The 18,368-nt window shown below is 31.7% G+C and overlaps 1 protein-coding gene across 1 annotated transcript in view; it reads left to right on the top strand.

The window, feature by feature from the left end:
• LOC128992264 (IDLSRF-like peptide) overlaps positions 1 to 18,368 on the top strand; it is a 118,895-nt gene that overhangs the window by 74,992 nt on the left and 25,535 nt on the right. The window lies entirely within an intron of this gene.

Below are 18,368 nucleotides of genomic sequence, written 5' to 3'. Positions count from 1 at the left end.
AGGTCCGTGACGTAGGAAGTGATAAGGAAGTAATAAAGGCGAGCGGTCCGGAGTGTGGGGACTGTTTATGACTATAACATTAGGGTATGGGCAATCCTAAAATGCTATTAGAGGGGAGGGAAACAGGTCCGCGACGTAGGAAGTGGTGAAGGAAGTAGTCAAGGCGAGTAGTCCGGAGTGTGGGAACTGATTATGACGATTAGATTAAGGTATCTGCAATCCTAAAATGCTATTAGAAGGGAGGGAAACAGGTCCGCGACGTAGGAAGTGGTAAAGGAAGTAGTCAAGGCGAGTAGTCCGGAGTGTGGGAACTGTTTATGACGATAAGATTAAGGTGTCTGCAGTTCTGAAATGCTATGGGAAGGGAGGAAAACAGGTCCGCGACGTAGGAAGTGTTGAAGGAAGTAGTCAATGTGAGCTGCCTGGAGTGTGGGAACTGTTTATGACGATTAGATTAAGATATTTGCAATCCTAAAATGCTATGGGAAGGGAGGGAAACAGGTCCGCGACGTTGGAAGTGGTGAAGGAAGTAGTCAATGCGAGCTGTCCAGAGTGTGGGAACTGTTAATAACGATTAGATTAAGGTATCTACAATCCTAAAGTGCTATAGGAATGGAGGGAAACAGGTCCATGACGTAGGAAATGGTGTAGGACGTAGTAAAGGCGAGCCGTGTGGAGGTTGGGAATGGATTTATGTATCTCCAATACTAAGACTGCTTTCAGAGTGAACTAATGATTTTCCCCGAGCAAAGCTCGGTCCCCAGGTACTGTTTTAAAATTAATCAACATAATTTTTATAAAAATGTAATATATTCAATACATTATTTACTCAAATTAAAAGTATAGAACAAAGTCCGCTTACTGGATGCTGAAAAAAGCTTGTTTGTTCCACAGAAAAGTTAAAGTATGAAAGAAGGAAACAATGAGATGAATTCTCAACCTAACGACCTCCCTCGAAAGTTGGAAGCAGGAGAGCTAAGATCTAATTTGTACGTGATGGTGCAAACAACGAAATTACAGATCTTGTAGGGTTGGTCCAGTGTTGGTTGAGAAAACTACTCAGATGAGGGTATCACTTCTTAGCAAACCTAAAATTATTAAAAGTAAAACGTTTGTATAATGTTTTCATAAATTCATAAAACCTTACTAACGTCCATTTTAAAGTTCCAACGTGTTTAGGTAACATTTTGATTAGACCAAATAAATGCCCTTAGATGCCTATGAGCAGAATAACACCATAAATTATCTTATTGCATTTCTCTTATTGTCACTACTTAAAAGGTGTTTTCTGCATTGATATCCTAACAATAGTTTAATGTAGAGTTTATTGACATTTATTGAATTTATTTTTTTACTAACACAAATAGCAACTTAATGAAAATGCATCATGTTTGTTTGCTGATGAAATACAATGGAGCATTTTTCTTTCCCGGTCGACTAATTTGTTCAGCTATTGTGTGCAGTCGACGTTTTTGTTAATGTTTTTGTAACGGATGCAAATATTATGAGAATTGACATGCCATTTGTTATTCTTGACGCGGGTTTGTTCCGTTAGGCGTTATTTTATGAGGAAACTTATCTTTTATTTCGACATACGTTTGCTTAAATAATGGGAAAGGATAATATAATTGTACTATGTTTATGTAAAAACGCATGAGAATTTATGTCTTATTTTAATTTTAAATTATCTAGAATCTACTTATGAGTACCTATGTTAGATATATCGTTGATTTATTCCTAGTCCATAAAACAAATTTCTTGTAAAAGTATTTAAGGGAATAATCCTAGTTTAACACTTTGTCAAAAATCATTCCTTGATGACAGTTCTTAATATAATAAAAGGCCTCTGAAAATCAACCACGCTTTAAAATTAACCAAAGACCTTCAGATTTGAAGGCAATAACTATAAATATTTTTCTATCAAGATAATCTTTACTTTTCATGTTGCATAAAATGAAACACAAAACTAATTATGCCTGTCAACTGTTAACCAAATGAACAAAAAATATAAATACATATTGTGGAAAGGAATATTACTATAAAGTTTTACAAGGTGATATTACTTTCACTTTGGGCGTTACGAGAAGTGTTGCAAGTTAACACAACTCAGGCAAAGCAGTTGCGGTGGCTGTTGGATTTAGGCTGCTTCCAAAAGGTTCAATTTTGCCCGAGACATAACTAAGTTACCACTCGTCCCTTCCCGTGGCCAACACATGCCTGCGAGAAGGTAAAGGAAAATTAATGTAAACTGTGTAAAAATTTAATCTTTGATGAAAATGTTTTAGGTTGTACCCTATAAAAATATGATGTTGTTACTTAGTGTAAAATCTTGTAAAAAATAATAATTTTAATTCCAGGCTGTAATGCTGTATGTTTATAAACATACAGGGAATTAAACTGCTTTGAATAGCTCCACTTGACGTTTATGTTTCTTTTATCATAAAATATAATTTAAATACTTCTTGGCTATGTACAAATATAATATATTGAGTTTATATACAACACATGTTCATATTATTAGAATTAAAGCAATTCTAAATTATTCCAATTAAAAAATTCGTTGTTCGTTAAAGTATTATGAGATTTAAGAAAATGGTTGAATTTGAATTTGTTAATCAAATGAGTTTAGTTTTCAATATGTATTAAACTGATGACACTTAAGTGGATAAATAAAATGTTTACTTATAATTACAAATAATAATTATTGTTATCTTGAACTTTTTATATGATTTGCCATATCATTCAACTTTGTGTTCAATTAAAGACTAATATTATTTCATAAATCTCGATTATATAAAATATATAGACTAACGTCCATGTGTGTTCATAATGTATATAAAAAAATCAGTCAGTTTTATTTTCTATGCCCAATTTATCAAAAATAATTTAAAATCCATCATCAATCGATGGCTGTAAGAAAAATAATTTAAAATAATAAAAGAGATTTAGGTATAAGCAATAGGGTAGAAAGGATTAGATAAAATTGTGTTTGTAGCAGAAAATGGCAATTGCAACCTGTCTTGCTTCACTCCAATTGGCTTTGTTGTTACGTGGCGGACAATTTCATCAAACGATATAAAGTTATCTATCACGATAATTTAAGATAAAGAAAAATTAAATTTAACTTTTTACCTCGAAGTAGAACTCGGTTATGTCTGTATCTAAGTATTAGTACATGTTTGTAAGTATTATATTCAATATTAACCTAATGTAAAACCATATTGTTGTAGACGAATCGAAAATTACCTTCTGTTCGCTTTAGGTACGAGTTGAAAAGTCTTCAATTATAACTCACAAATCATCAATTATTTTCCAAACCGGTTAGTTCTTACAATTGGCCTTCACGTGAGTAACACCAAATTTATTTTGAGTTTAACTTCATCAATAAACTATGGATATTTTTAATATTATAAGAACTCACGTATTAAAATACGATAAATTATATTTTATTCTTCGTTATTATTCTTAGCCATATCTTGTATATCTATTGCAAATTGCCCATCATACAAGATTTCTTACATTTAAGCACAGATAAATTTACGTTTCTGGTTGTTTAATTTTTAACTTTAAAGGACGTTAACATATGTAATTTTTTAGCTCATCATGGCATGTTTATGATAAATTAACGTTATTAAATGTTATTTTATTTAGAAAATTACTTCAATCCTGCTTAACTAATACCATTTCATTGCTTTAATAATATTTTGAGGGTAACGCATGCTTGGCTGAATACTGAACTACTAAATATTTACACAAGCGAATAACAAATTAAACATTGCACATCGCTGTCGAGATATTTACCAAAACGCCCTGGGGCTGGAGCAAAATTCAACACAACAAATACATGACAATTCGTCCCGGTATCATTAACGGAATGAAATATTCAGAAGCAGAGCTCATATTGACCTGTACGAACGACGTGGGCTTGTATTATGATCATTAACATTAGGGGTGGTAGTAGTACGACAAGCATTCAATAAATCAAATAATTATAGGTACATTCCTATTAAAAAAAAACTTTGGCAATACAATTTGGAAATACAGAAATCCCTAATTTATTTATTTTTAGCCGAATAGACTCAGTAAATTTCCCTGTAGCTGTCACGAAAAAAGGGTCTATACATTCGGTTATACTACCATAGTATCATCAGAAGAAGATCCTGGAAATATTTTTGTTGTATTCTTTTATGTTGAATCCACTTGCAGAATACTGTACCCCATTTCGACCTTAACATACAAGTAAAGTATAAGGTTACGAAAAATAATATTTGTTTAGTAATTAAACCTTACTACGAATATACAGGTAATAGTGTCTTTCAAAAAAATTCATTCTTTACAATAGATTCAGTTTTTTTTATCAGAAATTATAAATTACATTATGTTCGATGAAATGTTGAAATCGGTTACTAGTCCTTTGCAAATAAAATGGATTAACGATTTGGGATTATGAACCTACCAACCGTTATTAATGTTCATATGATGCCATACTATTAGCATGACTAATACCAATGAAATTTAATAACGTAATTCAATTGCTATAACGACATAAGGATAGGGTAGCTCTATGAAAAATATACCAATATGGGTTTTACAAATAAAGTTACACAATAGAGTTACAAATATAGTTTTACTCATGAGTTAAGCAGTTGATTGTAATCATAGAATATCAGTTATATTTACAGTAGTTAAAATTTCTTGAAGTAGTACTTTCATTTAAATATACCGTTAAGATAGCCTGTATTAAGCAAATGTAACCATTCGTAACTCTTACTATAGAGATGGCTGTACTAAATGTTCTGAAAGATTTTTTTTATTGGAATAAAATCAAACAAACAATACATAAAAGGTTTTAGGAACGGGAAATGGTAAATAAATCAACACGTTTATTTAGATTGAAACTGTACTGTTCTCTTATTGCAAATCAAATAGTTTGAGCCATAAAAGTCTGTTTGTCGTAAACAGTTAAACAGCCTTTTTAGGAACAAAGCCTTTTTGTGTGGCTTTGCCAAATCATGTGTTTCAATTGAGACACACGAATAAATCCCTTTATCTGTAACCTTTTTGTTGATGATCGAAAAATGTGTTTTATTAAGCAACCTAAATTCTTTCTGTTTTCTCAAAATTTGTTTTTAGAATACGATTGACGAGGTTAGACCACGTATAAAATTACTTAAAACTACGTCGCACGAATACTAGAAAAATACCAGTATGGATCATAAACATAAACAAATGACGTTGTTGGCCCGAATCCTATACTAATAGCATTGAACATATGTTTTGGCAGTTCCATTTAAGCAATGTTAAATCATGTTTATTTTCGGGCCAAAAACGTCATTTGTTTATGTTTATGATCCATACCGGTATTTTTCTAGTAATTGTGCTACGTGGTAAAACTAAATACGTTATAGTTAAGCTTACACTATTCTAACTTTATGTAACAGGTTACGTGTTTTATGTTATTCTCGATACATAAACCATAAAGTTTCTACATAAAGTATCCTTAATATTTCCACCGGGAACCTTTATGACCTTGTATATTGCAACAAATCTTACGTCCAAATATCTAATGGAATCCTAAACTTTTCTCAAAAGATAATTTTGCATGTTTATCGCTAAGCCACTACTAAGTAAAGAACCGGTTTGTGTATGTATTTCTCAATTAAAATAAATTTAAATAAATGTGAATCATACTTATTTTTTTTTCAACACATAAAATAAAAGTGTACAAAATAAATATTTATTTCTATAAGTAGTTGGACAACTTTGCTGCTGTGTCTGCCAAAGTAGTTACATAACGTTGTAGAAATAACAAGTCAAACCACAATAGCGTTATGTGGAATTAACTCATCTCCTGTGGAACTTGTCCGTGTTCAATTATTAGTTTACAACAGTCAGCTACAAGTTATCCCAGCAACCCTCAGAGACTACAGTTACAATTGTATGAAATGTTTAGTATTTTCCTCGGGAAAATTGAATATCCAAAATTGAATATTCCCCAACTCATGGGGAAAAATTAAATCTCACAATAATAACAATTAGAGAATCTCAACTTTCTAGTAATTAACTTCTTTAACACCAAGAAAAGGGAACGATTAATTTAAAATAAGGTAAATTCTTATATTCAAAGATTTTTTTTGGATATGATTAAAGATTGTTTTGTTCACTCTCTTATACATAAATTTGAAATTATTTAATAAATTATAAAAGCTAAAGCATGTAGTCTACGTTAATTTTACACATAAATGTTTAGTTCATTTGGGCTAATTTAAATAACATTTGTTACGTAAAATTTTTGACGATAATAGTATTAGTTAATTGATTTAAAAAGAATCTAGAAATCATTTTTCTTTAATCATCAGTTCTAATACTCATCTAAGAAAATGCAGATAAAAATTTGAAAAATTATTCTACTAGTTACCAAAAGCCTGAGGTCCAAATCTTGACTATCAAATTATATTTATAATTCACACTTAGTGCTTGAGTTCATGTTTTTAATAAAATAACAATTAGACTTTCAAGGTTTTTTCAACTTTTTCGTAGGTTTTCAACATAGTTATGAAAGTATCATTTAAATATGTTCAAAACCTTTCAGATGGTTAAGTCGGATTCTACCATTTCCTTTATATTTTTCAAAAATAAACTGCTATAAAAGACTTAATGCTTTTATGTCAACGCCAGTAAAGGTCCCTACATACTTTGTTGGACCTGACATTTAATTAACATATTCATTCCTTTTATTTATTCAATGGTGGTAATTTCCCAGTACAATTTTAGACGTCAGGTTGTATGATTAAGAATAGCTCGTTGTTACAAATTTAAACAGAGAAACAACGTTTATCAAATAACCAGCTCTCAAATAAGAGACCCGTTTTTTATTCCCTCTTTAGTTGTGTACTTGGTATTTTATTGAAACATGTATGTATTATAGCATAACAGTTTAGAAAATGTACCAGTTTTTTTATCACATCAATTCAACTTTACTAACATACAAAGTATAAAGTATTTAATTTATTAAATATTCAAAATACTACCTATTTTTGATCATCCTTAATACTGACCCCTTATAGTAGCCTATCAATCAAATTATTAGCCTACTATAAAAACGTACGTCTTGTGCAATATTTTCTTCCTCCGCTGCAATTTTGTGTTATATTTACGTGACTTAAATTTAAATAACAATCATACGTCTTGGTTAATACAATAAAGCTCAGGTTTTATTTCATTATGTTATTTAATACGCTTTCCATAGCATCCTATTTTTTGGAATTTTCATTAGAGTGTGACTAATATAATAGAATGTAAATTCTTGAATCTCAAAGCTCTTAAAATATTAAATTGAAATATTAAATAATGGCATACTGGACCTTGAAAAAAAAATTTAACCCCAAACAAATAAAATAAACCGGAGCATACGTGTGGATTAAAATTCATAATATAATTAATTAACTTTTTTTATACTGCAATACGCAATCTGCGAGCAATACAAACCACACAACTGGTTAAAAGACGAGACAGACTAGATTATTACTTATAATAATTAATATGTTATATGACTTTACAATAATAATAAAATCAACTCTCTCACACAACAACCTACACGACGGATCCATATGAATTATGTATTATGCCTTACACTTTCGGGCTAGAATTTCTCAAGGGAAATGGTTACAGCTTGTCAAGAAGAGCCTTGAATTGATTCACAACATTGAACTGATACGTCTGTCATATTTATTTTTCTTTTATAAATTTCCTACTGTCAATAGTTACCTAAAAATATGCTGTTGTTTTAACCAAAGTCATTGTTTTGTTCTAATAATATGTTGTTTTTTTTTAGGTGAGTATTGTTGCTGAGCTAGTGTGGTTAGTAAGAGACACTTAGTAAGACAGAATATCTTTAAGTAGCCTATACAGTATATTGTTTGTTAAGCTACCAGTGGTACAGAAAGCTAGCTTTCAAACCAATCACTAGACTAAACGTTATCTTATAAAACTTGTTGAATTGCATGCATAGTACATTTGAAAAAGAGTCAAACATTAAATTCTAAAACATTAAATAATAAAACACTCGATCAAATGTGGAGAAGCTCGGCTGGTCTGGTAGCTCGAGACTCATAATCCAGAGTCTACGGTTCTAATCCCAATAATAGCATATATCTTAAAGCATCGTGATAATACCACAAACAACGACTTGTGGGTCAAATTAAGCTGAGGGCCTACCTCTAGTGATGAGAAATGTCTTGCCACCCGAAATCATCCTCCACTAAAAGCAATATGGCAATTAATTACTATTATTAACTGTGTACAAAACAAATAATCAAACCTTGATAGAGACCTAAGGTCCACTGAAATATAGTTAAATTTGAGACAAATGATGAGTTAAACACGATAAAAATCGTGCAAATTAAAACTGACCTTTGTGCTCCGCAAAACCAACTTGAAGCGGGACATGTCGAATGTTTCATAATCTAGCAGTTTAATCAATAACATTGGTGACGTCATTCAATCAACCAACCGTGTCCAAGGCTGACCATTTGTCACTACATTTGTAGTAAATTCAGCTGACAAATGGGAACCGTAGTTTGGTTAAAGAACTTGACTTCATTCTCACAATTTGATTTTTGTATGTTTTCGTTAATTTTTTTACTGAATAATATATATTTTTTTTTTTTTTTAAGAGGTTGGCGGCCTCTTGTAACCTTGCATTTGCCCGTCCACATAGACTAAGCGCCCGTGCGTGGATCGTTTACAGCAAAGCAAGGAGTGAGCCGGTACAGTACAAAGGTGAACTGTACTGATAAAATGTTATCGGCAGTGACCAGGATCCGAACCCACGACATCGCTGCCATGGGCCCGAAGTCCGCAACGCTACCGACTGAGCCACCGACTCACTTCAATCTCAGCTACAAAACAGCTAAACAAGTAATTCTAAAAGATACACGTAATATGTATTAAAATACAACATACACTCGTGTTCATGAGCTACATAATATTGCAATCAATAAAAACACTAACAAGAAACAAATACCATTAATTGCATGAAATATTTAATTTATATTTTTTCCTACAGTTACCTAACAATGTACATGTTCTCTAACTGATTTGAGAAAGCAAAGTGGCCAATTCGCTCATCAGTGAGACAATTTTAACATTGTCTCACACTAATTACTTTGTCTCACTCCTGATTTGCAACGTGAAGGCACGAAATAGTGAGCGTGTAACATGCAGGCAACGTTGTATGCGCGCGAAATACGTTGGCAGCACTGGCTGTAAATCAGCTGGTCAGCTGTTGTATTGTTGTATTTGTCACTTCACATTAAAAGTTCACTTCTGAGTAAAAATAGGTTATGTTTATCACCAATTTATTTGTTTTATGGTAACTGTAGGCAAAGTATAATGTGCAACTCGAGTGCAAAGTACAATTGCCTCACTCGAGAAACCATTCCTAACTCGCCTAAGGCTCGTGAGTAAGGATTTCTCTCGAGTGAGTCAATTGCTCACTTTTCTCACTAGTTGCACAAATAACTATTTTCAAGACACATTCAATTTTTAACTCACTAAATATGAGAAACAGATTGTGATCAGCAAATGGAACAGTTCTAATCATTCTATGTTATCCTTCTTAGTCATCATTCATGTTATCATTCTTAGTCCATCTAATCCCCATTCTCGCTATCCTAAAATCCATTAAAGAACGACCGGAGCAAAGGTACATCAAGGGACCTTATGTATCTTTAAAAGGATTCTCCTGTCAGGTGCATAGGGAGTAGAATAAGAGAGAACACGTGGTCTTAATCTAACTGGAAAAGGAAATTTAACATAAATCTTCTTGGCGCTTGGTTTTAAAATTACACAAAGTACTACTGGTGTTTTTGTAACGAATGGTGTTGCATTTTTAGAATTACTGTGGCATACAATACAAGTATACATATGTTTTACGTACTTAACTCAGCCTAAAAGAATTATGTAACGGTTTACTGGATAGTTAAAATATTTGCTGATATTTTAACTGGAAATAGTATTTTGAAACTATTGTATGGCTAGTTTTAGCTTAGGTATTAAATGTAAGATCATTTGATTTTCAGTAAACGCCAGCACTTTATAATTAGCTTATATTTCATCCCACAAATTGCAATCATTACCTGTCTATTATATCGTCATTAGCAAAGTTTGCTGAAGTGATTAAAACTAAGTGATGATAGAACAGCCTGATCGCCACCATACCACAGCCTGCTAAATTACACAGGCAGACAAGACTGTCAAATAAACCGCTTGCCTTAACTCAATAATAACACTATTAATCGACACCTACAGTGTATACGATAACAGCAATTAGCTATCTTATTTCATTGCTACAAAATTGTGCAGTTTACAAATTTGATTCAGATTTTTCCTGTTAAATTAATATTTTTTCCCGTATTTATCAAATAAACATCCACTTTATTTACATATAAAAAGAGGAATACATAATAAAGTAAAAAGATACACTAGTTGGTCAAAGTCCGTTACGTGCCCAAATCTCTATTTTTTAGGCTCTTACCTAAGTTTTTGCCATATAGCGAATTTCCCAATAGGGAAGTAGCTATTACCGTAGGTGGCACGGTAAGACCTAGACCCGGGACCGATTTACTTTTTTCATTTTGATGTTCCCAGAGGCCAAAAACACCATTCGTTCAAATTTTTATATATGTAATTTACTTAGTAACATTTAAAGTAGCCCTCATTGATGTATACACTAACAAAATACTTATATATATATATATATACGTCCATGAACGCGATAACTTGAGTAATTTTTGTCCGATTTGGATGAAATTTGGTTTAAAGGTGTAAAGCGCGATAAACTTGAATGAGTTCGCGAATCAGCATGATCGGACCATGGGAACGGGGCTTTACGGGGGGTTTTATGGGGTAAAAATTGGTTTTTCTCACTTTTGACCCTCAAAACCCAAAATTTCCCAATTTCTCTTTAGACCTTTTTAAAGATCTTAAAAAAACAATTAATTTAGTATATAAAAGTATTTTTGTTCGGTTAATAGTAACGGAGAAAATTAAAAAAATCTAAATTAAAAATTCCCATGTTATTCTTATGGAGAATATTGTCAAATGTTGTAGTTTGCTTGTTTATGGATATATTTTGTATTTTGATCAAATTTATTTATTTTGTACTAAGCTATCAATATTTTACAAAAAACCACACTTTATTAGTTTCCTTGTAGCAGCAAACCTAGGTACTGGTTAAACCTAATGTTATTAAAATATATTTAATTGAAAATCAATTAAGACAAATGGAAATTCGCTTAGTCAGCAGGTTTGCTGCGGCGGGGGTATTTTTAGTTTCACTGTTCTAACCTATCCTAACCCAATTTTTTCGAACAGCCTAAATTCGTTTTTTGAGTAACTGAACTAAAATTTATCAAAGAATTAACTTCTAGACTTAAAGAAAAGAAAATGTTTAAAACTAAAATTAAAAATCTATCGGGAAAAACACTCTCTAATCTCAAATTCCTTAACACTTCCTAAAATATGAGTCACCTTCAGTTGACTTTATCTACATAATATACTCCCTTGTGTGTTGGCGTGGTACAAATCCAATATAATTTTATGTTACTTGTTATTTTGTTAATGCATACACTTCCACACAGCTGCTTCAACTCGATTGTAATGAACATAACTGACATTTAAGTCTAAAAGGTTGTATCATTTAGGATAGCAATTCTAGTATGGAAACAGTTCTATGTAGAACAACATGTCTAATATATCCTGAAATTATTAGGGAATTTAAAGTGGAGAGAATAGTTTTAGGCTTGATGTAATGGAACTGAATAGAGATTACCATGAATAATTAATTATATCTTACCAATCTTGAATTTAGTCTTGAGGTTAATATTGTCGAAGAATGAGAAAGTCCTTTATATAACTTTAAAATACAATTACATAATCTATAGAGAAAATCACCAACAAATAAATGCAAAATGAATTAGGAAAAAACTGTGATGTATTTCTTGACCATTTTGAACAACAATAATATTATCAAAACAATAATCACATGTAGTAAAATTGAAAACCCCCAAAACATGTGTTGAAGCCAGACTGAAATAAAATAAACCATAGAATACTAAACAATATCCAACGTTAAAAATACACAATTTTAAAAAACCCCTAATTTAACTCGCAACACCATGATTTTAATTTGGTTGGCAATTTGATTTAAAGCTCGTACAAATTTTGTAAATATTTTCTACTTGTAATAGGGCTAAAACTTTGCTGTCCAAAGTTGAATTTAGGTTCAAAGACTGTCAAAAGTGTATTCAATTTAAAAATGTAGAAAGTGTTACTTAAAAAATCCGTAAAATTATAGGCTACATTAGATAGTTTATATTTTGTATATGTTAGGCTGAGATAACTGGATTAAAGAGTTATCATATGTTAAGCAAAGTTTGGAAACTGTTCCCAGTCAGAGGCCATTACATGGAGTGGCAGGCTGGGCTGAACCCAATTAGCTTAAGCAGGATTAGGAGCCGTCTACCCTTTAATAAGCTTCACTAGGACATGTACAAGTGACATCTCCCTGCGAAATGCTAATATTATGCTTTGTAATAGTAAAAATTGTTGTATTTGCTAAATAACATTTCCTGAACATATTTATATTATCAAATGAAAATCAAATAATTTTACTCAGCCAAAGATAAGTAAACACATGCCTAAATCTCCAAGAACTGGTAATATTGGAATGAATATAAATTTCACCAATATTTTCAAAACAACACTTGATACAACAACATTGTTTGCGAACACTTGTTTAACAGTCCATACACACGAATTTGCAGCCTACTCCTAATATACGTGTCGGGGTTTACCGGACCATATTCCCGTTTTCTTATGTTCAAACATTTTATGCTGTAACAGGAGATAATTAAATTTTTTGTGATATTTTGAATTTCTATGAACTATGATCATCTTTTTGAACTAAGATCAGTTCATTAAGGAAGGAGTCATGTACAAATCAACTAAACTACTAGAGATTTAGCTTGATAACTGAGTTGGTTAGCGAAACCAGAAATGTGTGGATATTAACAATTGATGGAATGGATTATAAGGTCAATATACCTGTCTAAAAAAAAGCTTGAATAAAGCTACAAAAAAGTAACAAAGCTACAAGGAGCTACACGTACATTTTTGTTGGTAATTTAATGTGATGTCTATAATGATGTAACAACCATTACATTGAATGGAAGGAAAATTAGAAAAAAAAGCTTTTCCTTTGGTCAATTATTGTGTAAATGAAAACACTCATCAATTATATAATTATTGTTAGTACACACCGTAATGCTCTTCTCTAGGTTTTGCATTTTTTTTTTAAGTTAACAGAAAAATAATATTTCTCTCATATTTGAATAATAGGCTTGAATCATGTGTTATCTTCATGTGTTTCAACCTGTAGATATTAGATGCACAGACTATGGGTAAAGTGCTGCAATAAAAGACAAAGGTTGGTCCCAGTAGTAATAGTGTATTTCAATTAACAGCGTCAATACAAAATACAGAATTTGTATTTATTTGAACAAAAGACAAAGTATTGTCAAATAGTAGAACGTTTCCATTGTAACTCACTAATTTGGTTCAGGGTTTGTGATTTTATCCAGTGTTATTTACGTTAACTCTTTTTTATTCGTGGACGAGGAAAATAAGTTTTACAATAATTTTTTGTCATTCAACCATACAAACGTTTTATTTCCGTGTAAAACCTAAACCTCAAAAGGAGTTAAGATTGAATTTTGAAAGACTTAGTACTTAAAAAGTAAACCCATGACTGAAAAAAATTAAATACAAATTCTTTTTATAGAAAAAAAACATAAATTTTATTTCCCATATTCCAGAAATTTTAACATTGATCATCCTAATCCTTAAAAGCTTCGCCATCATTTCCTTCCTCCACCTTCTCCAGCATCCCAACATCCTTGCAGAAACTCCTTCATTTCCTTCTTCTGAAGCCTCAATCAAAACTTGCACCTCAAACTCCTTTAGATATTCGTCCTTGAGGACGAAAACTGGACACCTTCTTCAGGCTTCTTTCCTTTTCCCTCTTGGAAACCTTCTTCAGGCTTCTTTCCTTTTCCCTCCTGGAAACCTTCTTCAGGCTTCTTTCCTTTTCCCTCCTGGAAACCTTCTTCAGGCTTCTTTCCTTTTCCCTCCTGGAAACCTTCTTCAGGCTTCTTTCCTTTTCCCTCTTACTGTTCTTTTCCTTTACGCTTGAATCCTAGCAGAAATACACGATGGCTCCAACAATCAACACGTCAATGACAACATACAGAATCCCAGATCGAACATAACTACCCTTAAAAAATTCGTAAATAGCTTCGAAAATCATGACTAAATAAATTAGTTGCAAATTCGGTAGAAATGTTCGTTCGAATGTGGTCTTAGTTACTATGGAAATATATTTTCTTAATAATAATAAAATGTACCCAGCTGATGTAGTTAATCACACTTTTGTATGTAAATCTCGTATAAGTACAAGAAAGTAACAAAGAATATGCCACTGAGATATTTTATTATTATTGGCTGAAATTAATCCAAATGTATCATCCCTCACTAACAATACGTGATAACCGTGTCTCCATCAGTTACAGAAATGATATTTCACCAGTGACATATGACCAGAGTCCAATAAGCTATTGTTCCTAAAATGTGAGATTGGAATGTATAACACCATCCATTCGATACGTTTTGCATCATATATTACAGCTAACTGTTTAAATAAACCTATTTTATCTATTTTCAATATCCCTTAATTTGAACATTTATAACCATGCTGTAGAACCGAACATGATAAAAAGTACACAACAAAAGAGTTATGATTCTGTTCACTTTGCGGAATTTTAATATATTAAATTTCATAATCTATGGCCATTATAAGAGACCAGTAAAACTGTTCTTGTAAATATGTATATTTTGGACATACTCGTATAAAAAAAAATACTTTAATCAATTTCCAAAAAAAATAACTTGTATTTAAATTAAAATACGAATCAACTTAACAGGACACAAATGGTATGGATAAAAGTTCAACAAACAGACATAAATTACGCAATACTACTAACGGAACCTACAACAAAAACAACAATAAGGTAAGCTAAAAACAGCCATTCAAATAAACCCTAAAGCGCTAAGGCCGATAGGCGTCCATAAAAGGCAATCTGCAGATGGGGTTTTACCGTTATACAAATCGTTTATTTCAACCATGCATTTGACATTATTATTGTGTTGTATTTCTCTATTGTATTTCTTACCAACAAATTCAAACTAAAAGGACATGTTCAAAGGCAAAGTATATAACTACTTTGGTTATAAAGTATTTGGTTCCATAACTAATTCAGGTTGTATTCAGGATTGTTATGAGACGTATTTAATTAATTTGTTTTAACCACTTAAACTAACTATATCATAATAAAGTACTATTCTAGACTCATTTTCCTACTATATTTAATATTTAAATAAATCTGCTCAGCCTTGAGCTATACCTTGAGTTATTTAGATTCAGTATATTATATAGGTAAATAGATATTGATGTGCAAATAATACATTTAAGATAACATATATTAGTCGACACAAATTAATAAAATAAAACAGGCTGGATGAAACGTATTACAAATTTGTTAAAAAGTAGACAAATCAATCCACTTTTAGTATTATATGAATGATTATTCATTCTACAACAGTCCTAAAAGTAAAATCAGTACTAGTCAAGAGGGCAAATAGTTTGAAATTGTAACAATTACTTTGGTGTTACACTATACAAAATTATTCGTAAATAGTTGCATAGCATGAATGTGAGACCGACACTTTATTTTGGGGTCTCCTGGTACTCAATTCAAGTAGGAAATAAAACCATTGGAAAATCGAGAAGTAAAATAGAAGGGACGAAATAGTATAGAAACATTCTGGAAAGGTCAGAAATGAACTTGGCTCTTCGTATTTAACAGCTTCATCTATCAACCTTTCTTTTACAACTTTCCTTGTGTTTAAGGGAACTGTCTTTAAACAATAAAAATGCGGATGGAAGCGTTCATTTTATCAGACTTTAGCAGAATACCGACTATTTGTCTGTTTCATAATATTAATATACAATTCCTATATATTTCTTGCTTATACTGAAAACGGCAATACTAAAGTTATCTAAAACATTTAAACATTATCTTAAAGGCAAAGATCGTAAAACGTTGCGTAGATATAATTGTTTAGTATGTTGTTAGGATTCATGAGAGTAATGTAAAACCAAGTTGGCTTGGTGGTAGAAAAAAACAAATTTCTTGTATTTTTCCCTTTTTTAAGAAAATCTTGAAAACCATTTATCTTACGAAAGATAGCGTTATAACCTGTTTTGGAGTAAACCTAATTCCCTACAATTTGGTATCAGTTTCAGCTCTTTATGTATTATAGACTTTGAGATACATAGTTTATAAGTTTGGAACATTTAAAAAACAAGTTTCTAGAGTAGAGAGTTAATAATATTTTTAGCTCAATGTCAGCTTAAATACTCATTCTACGACGAATTTATATAATGTAAACGTCATGTGTAAAATACAGTCTAGAGCCCCAGAGAAAATCCCGAAGTTTTGGGTATTTTTTGTGTCTTAACCCCAACTACTGGTCTAAATACCTGTGAGTGGAAACACATGTTGTGCCTCTCCCAAAACAATTATAATATAGATTAACATGCGATGAACTTAGCTTTGAAATATTTGTCTGTATCGAAAATGCTGACTTAAAAATCAAATGTAAAACACCCTCTCAACATCTCAATAGTTATTTGTGTAACTAGTGGTGAAAGTGGCACTTTGCTGCACACGAGAGCAATGTTTACGCACGAGCCGCAGGCGAGTGCGGAATGATCTCGAGTGCAGCAAAGGCCTTTTTCACTCGTGTTACACATTATATTTTTCCTACAGTCACTATAAAACATAAATAATCAGTCTTTCAAACCCTATACAACACGTTTTTAGGTTCAGCTAGCGACACAATTACACAAATGGTGCCCTGGAGAAAGTAGTACCCGTGGTCCGTATCACTCCGCTATTTTTCCTCGGCAAGAAATGTGCTCCGTCTTTTGAGAATATAGTTCCGTATGTTTTTGTAATTTGAAGTGGTTTCCGCGCCTAAAAAAAAGGCTTTAAAGGTATTTTCTTGTTTATTAAGACCGTAGGAATGTTTTAAAAACGTTTAAAAGAAAAGTCCAGAAAGTTCAGAAATACCAAAACTATAAACACGAAATGACAGGTTAAATCGTAGTTATAATAGTCAATCAGCTGTTCATAGTATTATTATCTTTAAGTGTTGCCAACCTATTTCCAAGCGTACACGGATTACGTGCATAATAAAACCACGCTGTTTTGTGTTGTTTGGTTGGAATCCTGATGTGCGGCAAAGTATAAACCGTGCGGCAAAGTATAAACCGTACGGCAAAGTATAAATATGCAGCAATTAGCAGCTTTCTGTACTATAAACAGTACAGGGAAGCCAACTTTGTCGGGTGACTGTAGGAAAAATTATTTAAATACTGCTGGGACTAGTGACGTTATATTCACCTATGCGAACACATTATAAGGTATTGCTGTTGATATCTCAGTTTATTGCTTAAATTATGCATATTGAAGACGATTTGTCGCCAGTTATAAACAGAAAATACATAACTTAAATGTTTATTGTAGCCTATTCAAATTTTTGAGTAGGTTTTGACATTTAAATTTAATCTGAGGGAAGATTACCCATCGATATTTCTTACTTAATAATCAACCAAATTCAACCAATTATGGCAAATTTCCCTTTGTCATTTTATACAACATGAAGTCGGATTGGTTCGAGGTTTTATAGAGTAACTATTCATACAACATTGCAAAATATAAAAAGTATTTTTCAAACAAATAAAGTATTTTTCTTGTAAATAAAATTTCTCATGAAAAAACTGATATACCACTCAACGGGAGAAGCACTGGTATAATTTTATCCAGTTTTAAAATATTTCAATTGAAAACTAATGTGGACTATCGTCACATCAGTTTCACCCAGTCTAGCAACTAAAGTAAATAGAATACCTTTTTGGTTATAGATTTGTTATTACAAAATTAAATTTTTATTCATTTGTTAGAGGTTCAGACTACTTAATTTATAATGGAAATATGGACAATTATCCTCTTTTTCATTTAAATTCAAGTAGCTAGGCTATAATTTAGCACAACTAAACTCGACGATGGAAAATGTGCAATGCTTGTGTTTCTACTCGCTGAAATAGATCAGACTCATTAAACTAGATTGCTAGAATAAACAGAATCAGAATCTCGTCTGTAGTTTCGTTTTATATTTTTAATTTA

Source organism: Macrosteles quadrilineatus, unplaced genomic scaffold, assembly GCF_028750875.1.
Source record: "Macrosteles quadrilineatus isolate MER2022 unplaced genomic scaffold, UCM_ALF_1.0 Scaffold_4__1_contigs__length_99947679, whole genome shotgun sequence".
Taxonomy (NCBI): Eukaryota; Metazoa; Arthropoda; class Insecta; order Hemiptera; family Cicadellidae; genus Macrosteles; species Macrosteles quadrilineatus.
Note: the sequence above shows the minus strand (reverse complement) of the source record. Positions and strands in the feature narration are given on the sequence as shown.